The sequence below is a fragment of the Bombus impatiens genome, unplaced genomic scaffold (assembly GCF_000188095.3).
Source record: "Bombus impatiens unplaced genomic scaffold, BIMP_2.2 scf_0406, whole genome shotgun sequence".
NCBI classification, from domain to species: domain Eukaryota; kingdom Metazoa; phylum Arthropoda; class Insecta; order Hymenoptera; family Apidae; genus Bombus; species Bombus impatiens.
Window position 1 is genome coordinate 1053787 of NT_176825.1, and position 8677 is coordinate 1062463.

Here is an 8677-nt window from a genome sequence, read left to right on the forward strand (position 1 = left end):
GCAGCAGCCACTCCTTGCTCCTACATACGTGCGTCTGGACACTGGACACCGTACCACCGAAAACGTCTTGGCGACCGCTCCGATATACCACTTTCCTCTTCTCGACACCTTGTCGTCGTCCTCGTCGTCCTCGTCGTCCTCGTCGTCCTCGTCCTCGTCCTCGTCCTCGTCCTCGTCCTCGTCCTCGTCCTCGTCCTCGTCCTCGTCCTCGTCCTCGTCCTCGTCCTCGTCCTCGTCCTCGTCCTCGTCCTCGTCCTCGTCCTCGTCCTCGTCCTCGTCCTCGTCCTCGTCCTCGTCCTCGTCCTCGTCCTCGTCCTCGTCCTCGTCCTCGTCCTCGTCCTCGTCCTCGTCCTCGTCCTCGTCCTCGTCCTCGTCCTCGTCCTCGTCCTCGTCCTCGTCCTCGTCCTCGTCCTCGTCCTCGTCCTCGTCCTCGTCCTCGTCCTCGTCCTCGTCCTCGTCCTCGTCCTCGTCCTCGTCCTCGTCCTCGTCCTCGTCCTCGTCCTCGTCCTCGTCCTCGTCCTCGTCCTCGTCCTCGTCCTCGTCCTCGTCCTCGTCCTCGTCCTCGTCCTCGTCCTCGTCCTCGTCCTCGTCCTCGTCCTCGTCCTCGTCCTCGTCCTCGTCCTCGTCCTCGTCCTCGTCCTCGTCCTCGTCCTCGTCATCGTCCTCGTCCTCGTCCTCGTCCTCGTCCTCGTCCTCGTCTTCGTTCTCGTCCTCGTCCTCGTCCTCGTCCTCGTCCTCGTCCTCGTCCTCGCTCTCGTCGTCATACTCATCCACAACCGCATCTTCGTCATCGTCGTCAACCGTCTTTCAAACATCTCTTGGACTTCTGAGTCCTTAATACCAACTTATAGTACTCGTTGCGGCTACTAATGACACGAACCTGATAAAAAGTAAACCCTTCTACCTCGCCGACGCCTTCCCTCCTCCCCGCCACCCTCCTCGCGACCAAGCAGCCGTGCCGCGCGCTATGCCGCACCGCGCCGCGTCTCCACCGATACTCTCTCTCCCCACCACTAACTATTCTTCCCCTTTTAGCCACATCTCACCCTTCCCTCCCGTTCCCATCATCTCATCTATACAGTTTTCTTCTCTTCTCTTCTCTTCTCTTCTCTTCTCTTCTCTTCTCTTCTCTTCTCTTTTCTTTTTTTCTCTTCTCTTCTTTTCTCTTCTCTTCTCTTCTCTTCTCTGTTCTCTTCTCTTCTGTTCTCTTCTCTTCTCTTCTGTTCTCTTCTCTTCTCTTCTCTTCTTTTCTCTCCTCCTCTCTTCTCTTCTCTTCTGTTCTCTTCTCTTGTCTTCTCTACGCTTTTCGTTCCTTTCCTTCATTCCTCTCCTCTTATCTTCTCTTCACCTCTTTCCTCTTCCCGTCTTTTCTCTTCTCTTCGCTTCTCTTATCTCATCTCTTTTCTCTTCGCTTCAGAGTCGCGCAGCGGCAAAGTTCTTTCGCATTGCTACAACTCATGGCACGAGCATGGAGTGAAGAGAACTCTAGGGCCGTAACACCGACCGCGAACGAAACTCGTGAGTTTGTGTTTTTGGCGGGGTGGGGTAAAATGTCAACTGAAGGATCGCATTATGGGAGCAGGCTTTGCGGTTAAGGTACCTTCTCCTGTTGCTACTTGCACTCGTGAAAAAATGCAATGAAACTTTTTTAATATTCCATTTCGCTGTTATTTTTATGAAGTTTGCTTCCCAAAAAACGAACTGATACGTATGTAGTGTGTTATAAATCACAACACGCGTCACTATTCTTGACACGAACAAATTGCTGTCTCGTCGATCTTTGCCACTCGATTTATTTGTTTGTACAGGACTGGTGGTCTGGGAAACGTACCTCTACATTAGAGCTTCATTCCTCTGTATCTTTGCAAACATGGTATTACTCTGTTCTTTAACGATGATTAATTACGAGTATCACGTGATATATTCTTTTTCCTCTTACTGCACTTTGCTACGTTGTAAGACTTTGATGGTAGATTAAAGTTGGATATCCATCGATTAGGTTAAACAGTTACTCCCATTATTGATGTTTACGTTGTTCAAAATTTATATTCTCTTTTTTATTCTAACGGTGCTTCATCCTTGTTTTAGGAAAAATAAATGAAAATTCTTTAGACTTTCTTTGGCTTCGATATAACAATAAATTAAATTCCCCGCTAGAGAGAGATGTTAAGAAATACCAACTGTTTGTACAGCCCTGCGGTCACGTGACGAAAACACGACGTGACGTCACACGCGCAGCAGCAGCCAGCTGCCAGTCCAACATGGTTGACCTGTGAGCAGTGGTGCTACAAACGGCCGTCCGCATTAATTGCTCGCTTCTTCCGATCGCGCGTACACCGTGTATTGTTCAAAACCGTTAATATGATATCTTCGATCATCTCGCGACTCGTCATGTGAGTATTCAAACCCATAATAACCGAAATACGAGGAAATAGTGTGAATAAGAAGTCAGCTGCGCCTGGATTCTCGCCATCATTAACTCAGGGTTGTTCGATTCTGTTTGTCAATTTACACGGTTCAGTTTCGTTTTTTACTCTCTCTTCTCCAGTGTACGATTTAACCATCCATCAATTTGTATTTTTACTTGACGCTCCGAAATGGAAATCGCGTAATAGCCTGAACGTCTAGTAGTCGTTACCCTTCTTTTCTCGCAACCCCTCTTTTAACAAAGAAATCACAAAGGGTGTCTCGTTGACGTGGTCATGTAATGCGAATAAGATCAGAGGTGCAGTGTTCCAGTGAAAAGTTACACGACCATTCACGAATCTGCCTTGACGTGGAGAAATTATGTCATCGCGTCGTCGCAACACGGCTCGAAGAAAGATTTCCATGTTTGGTTACAAGTTCTACAACGGCGTCTAACCGATTGCCATCCTATTTGAAAATCGTCCTAGTTACTCGAACGAGATATCGATTCATGGGTGAAATTAATTCATGGCGATATCGATCCCCCTGTATCGGAGCACTTCGAAAATTTTGATCGTAAAAGGTAAGAGGAAATTTTCTCCACACTCTCATATTAGAGATACGAACGATAAACAGAAAATTCTACGCTCGAGGAGGACGTGTCGACTTTAATTATACGTAAAATTTTAATTGAAAGAAACCTATCGCAATCGACTAAATTTGCGTATAGCAAGATAAATATCATAGAGAAGTTCACATGCTGTGAAAGTACGTAATCTTGTCGCAATAGCCCTATGTATGCATGTAACGGAAACCTAACCTAACCATTAACTTTTGAGTCCCAACAGCAGGAGCTCCTTCTCCCCTCCATTCCGAACGTACACCCATGTTACACCTTGCGCATAAAAGTTTACTTGGTATTCAGAATTAAATCTATATATAAACATTCCTGAAGAAAATCGAAATATATTTGTAATTGAACATCGTGGAAATTGATATTACTTAAAATATAAATTATTGGAGTTGCTGTGAAATTTAATTCTGTTGGGCAATCGATTATATCGTTTCGATTTTTCGTATTTACAAGCTGATCTAAAACTACGATAGAACTTGTTTAAACGCGTTTGGACGTGTTCCACGGTCCGAATCGAAGCTCTTACATCCTCCTGGTCTTTATTGTCCGTACCCATTTCTGCATACCGAATGTTTAAAAATAGCCAGATACGTTCGAAGGAGGACAAAAGACCCTTATTGTTAGTCGAATGGTGAAGAATCATAGCGCGGAGTCTTTTGTGGTTTACCGGATATTGTTTTCAATACCACCAACTGATTAAATACGTACTATATATTGTGCGTCACAATGAGATACGAATATTGACATATTTATCTTATTTACAAAGAATTATGTATACTTCGTTAATCTGTTCTCAGCTGTTCCGAGGTTTCTGTGGTTTTTCCAATAATTATTTTCACCATCGCTTGTGATCTTGAACTCTTACAAATTCGGCAACTTTTAAATATTCAACGAAGCATTTCAGGTCGAACTGATTTAAATTAGGAAACCTTGCAAACCGAAGTGAGACATTTGTGATTCTTCCAAAAGTTATTTTTGCCGTCGTCCTTTTATGAATTAGGAAATTTGGAAATATTCGACGAAACGTTTCAAATAGAAACAAATATTAAACTTGGAGTAGGTTTAGAAAATTAGACAAAAGAGTGAAAATGAAGCGTGACGTTGCATCAGTTAAAGTGGAATCGCCGACGTCAATAGAGAACGTTTTCGTGCGTGTATCTGAAAGCCGTCATCAAAGATGAACGTCTGACCGAGCATCAGCTGATTGGAAAGCTACGTCATAATGATGAGAACTTGGTACAGCATGGCGTCGTGCGTCCTCTCGTTAGGGAGCACGTTTTGTTGACGGCGTTAGTAAACGTACACCGTCGATAACACGTGTGCACGGTGATAGTCTTGCCGAGACATGACTCACGCTCGTCGTGCTCGACAATAAATTGAAACGAGTCAGAGAAACGCTGATCTCAGATCGAGCACAAGGCGAGCCTCTTAAAATTCGCCGATCCGACCGGTTATGCTTTCGAGTATCGTTCGATAGTACATAGGATCGATCTATCTGCTTAAAAAAAGAAAATATTTCATAGCTTCTCCGGACTTCTTAGCGGAACTAGTAGAAATTGCAAGAATAGGGTATCGAAAAAGGAATTGTGCAATAAAGGAGCAGTGCGAAGATACCAGAAAGGAGATTCAAGTATAAAGGAAAAGATAAGAAGGGATACGAAAAATAGGAAGGACATAAAAACAACCATAAAAAGAGAGAACAAGGAAATAAGAATATAGAAAGGAGGAAAGTTTTCACAAGTGAAGAAGATGCATTAAAAGTTTCCTTAAATTCTTAGTGTATCTTTAGTCTTCCAAGAGGAATATATCCAATATATCTAAGAATAATAGCTTTACTTGGGATGGAGTAGTAAAAATTCTGAATTTGTACGGATAATATATTTCTTCTAGTAATATATTTGGTAGTATATCTACGGAGATACTGTAGGATCTTCGTATAATCGTAGAAGTTTAAACATTGCTTTAATATATCTATATCTATATAATATAATATAATAATATATATAGACGATATTCTTTCCATCCGTTTGAATTAAGATAACAATGAGATGGAATATAAAAAGCAAGGTAACAAAGAGATTTCTACTGTTTCTATGCGTTACGACTGATTCATTGGTGCATCGCGATGTTCTTCGACAGATGTTTCGTTTCTCGATAATGTCACGGAGCGTTATCTCACTCTTGTTATGTATATCGTTTAAGAAGTATGACTCACGTATTCGATAGTCTTTGTGTACATCAAGCATTGTCTTTTTACCGCATTAAGAATACACGAGTGCAGTTCCCTTTCACCTTTTCAACGTGTTCTATCTTACGTATTTACGAATACATATACACTAGTTTACGAAGGTATTCGGACACTTATTCTGGAAAATTTTTATGAATATGTATTACGTAAAAAATTAATATATCGTAGGCAGTTGGCTTAAATATACAACCAATGCTAAAAGCAATCCCATTAAGAATCGACCTCCATTAATATAATGAATATTTTACTGTTTAAATAATCTTGCGAATTCGTGCAATGTGCATGTTTGCGATAAATATCATGTAACTTCTACACACATTTTTGCGTTTATTTCAAACTTTATCAACGCGATCATGATGATATTTCCACATTGGTAAGTGTCCGAATTCTTTGTTGGCATGTGTACCAACTACCAGAGACGTTCTTCTTCCCTTTATTTTTTATTTATACATCATTCTTAATCGATAGAATATTTTGTAAAAATAAACTCAACGAGTAAAGATAGATTCCACATGTTCGCATTAGCGACACACTTGCGTCAAACTCTTTAAAAACTTTGGAAAGTGTCCAACGTTGAGGTCGTTTATTCGTAGCTGCACGTCGATATTGGAATGAAATTTTCAGAATAATTTTCTCACGACCGGTAACGTGTCTAAAAGTAATACAGCTCGATAGATCTTGGAGGAAAGGAAGTTTGCGGGCGGAAGGAAACGGGTAGTACACTAAGGGATGCTTTCTTGGTAGACCATAGGAACGTGGTCGTTGGATCGATGCCCGGTTGGCAACAGGAGGGTGGTTCTGCCGGTGGTATATGAGCAAGGACGTTCGTGCGGCACCCTCGTTTCCTCTTTCCCCGCCCTTTTTCTCTCCTTCTTCTTCTCTTTTCTTCTCTTCTCTTCTCTTCAGGCCTCGTCTCTTTTCTTGCGGGTTCTCCCGTTACAGCTGTGCAGAGGTAGCACGATTCTCCAGCGGTTCGTCGTCAATCGATATTTCGTTTCAGAAAAGATCTCTGTATTAACCTTTCCGGTGTGTTGCACGAGGCACAGGCGTTTCACAGTGAATCTCTGCCATCTAAACAGTCGTCAAGGGTGGCTGTTGCTTGTTTGCTTTTCCTTTTGCTTGCTCAAATACCGCTGGAAACGGTATCATTTGGCAGAAAATATTCCAACGTACGGCTACCAGCGTACACTATTGGAAATTATTAGAATCGACACAACAATCTCACCGAAATGTATTGAAGCACGACGTGCTTGTTCTTAGCGTTACTAAACGAAAACCGTGTCTCGGTGAAAAGTGAAACGGGTACACGCGCAACGATTAATTTCGTAAATCCTATAGCAACCAGGTCGAGATAAAACCTACCGACTGACTCTCTTTCTTCTTCTGTCGACACCTGCGCGCACACTCTCATTCTATTTACCTAGCTTCCTCTCCGTTTCGTTCCATGACCTATATTTTCGATGTTGCTGAAAGGTATCTCATTTTCTATGGATGCAGGCATTGCTCCGGTTGCTGTGCCCGTTGTCGACCACCGACTCCAACGCGAAACACTGCCGTTTCTTCGTGGCTGTTGATTCTATTTGCATAGAATCGCGTTTGGAAGTATTGCTCGTTGTGACCTGCTTCTGTGAACCAAGAAAACCGAAAATTTCGAATTAAAAACTATCGCTTCGCGGTAGTATTGATCGTTAGACTCGTACGTTCTTAAACGATACTTCAGAGGCTAAATAAAGTTCCACTTCTTTAATTGTGTTCATAAAAATTCGTAGTCTGATTATTATTTTCTTGCTTTCTAATTTTACAGCTCGATCAGCGTAACTTCTATTTCATAAATCTGACTATACCTTGCATCATACGAATGGAACCATTTAATCACTACGTTCGCACATAATCGAGTAACTATTATTATCTTATCGTATATTTTCGATACGATCTCCCAACTTGTTTCTTCGTCGAGGCGACAATCGTCCAGGCGGCTTTCCACGATTTAAAACGACGATAGTTTCCTCAAAACTGTTGGAGGTAGACATCGCGTGATTCTGGCGTTGTTACACCGCGTTCGGCTGAGCGTACGAGACGCGGTGGCTCGACCAGGAGAAATTCGCGTAAAGGGGCCTCGAGTATTTCAAAAGGCTGCCTACGACTGGAAGGGAAAAAAGAGAAAACGTCTCATAGAGCAGGAAAGAAGTTACGTCGGTATTGCGGTAATATGGTCGGGTACTTAGGATCCTCCAGCACGTGACGTCATTGCACTCGTTAGAATAATTAAGAATTCCATTCGCTAATTACGATGCGGTTCGTTCACCGCGCTTTTCCATCCTATTGCGAGGCTTCCACCATATACCGCAGGATTAACGCAAAATTTCTAACTGACCAGCGAGATAGAACCGCTTTTTCGTCATTAAAAAAAAAAAAGTAACTTGAAATCAGAAGAGATAGCCATCAAGAGAGATGACCAGAAAAATAACGGAATTGCCTTTTACGATGGTTCTTAATGGGTTCTTAAATCTCAACACAGATCCGTGCCTTTTCGGAAGCTCCACGGGTCGAATATCGTTAAACTCTAGGCTGTAAGCTGTGAAAATGGCTTTCGTGCTCTCGGAAACAAAATGAGAGGCACGCGTCGGCTCGATCGGTGGAAATGTTATCGCAGTTGCGCGCCAACGATTCCCCGGAGTACCGATAGATGATAGCGTTCGCGGGTCGAAGGGAATGTCGAAGCTCGCGCCGGTAGATAACAAGTTCGTGCTCCTCTCCTTCCACGTTTCGGTTTGCCCGCTTCTTCCCGAGCACAGTACCTCGAACAGCTCTAGAGAAAGAGAGAGAGAGAGGGCTCCGTTTTGATTTACACCCTCCTTTTTCCCGCCCTCGTATATAATTACGCCATTTTCTCGCAGACCAGGCCATATTTCTTCGTCCCTGGAGACGCGCCAAGGAGCAAAAGTGCACGTCACGGGGGTGTGGTAAAGAGCACGAGACTCGTAGAGCCCGAGAAGGGTGGCGCGGCCAGAAACGAAAGCATCGTGCCATGCCAGGGTGATGACCCTTTGGGCGTACCCTGAGACCTTACGCTCCTGGTATCGTCGCGATATCCTCCTTTCTTGCCTCTCTGCTCTTTCATCCCGCCCCTACCTCTACCTTGTCCCTTCTTCTTCTATGTCTTTTTTTTCTTCTCCACCGAACACTCCCTTTCGTCTTTTTATCCGTTTTCTGGATAGGTGGGTGGCTAGTGGCCATACTCGAGCAAGCTAGATGACCGTAGGGGAAGAGAATTGGAACGACGCACTGGAATGCGAGCCTGAACCCGAACGTTTTTCTCTCTTGCTTTGTTCCCGATCTCGATATTAGAGGCACACGTGAGATAATTTCTCACTTCCATTTCTTCTTCC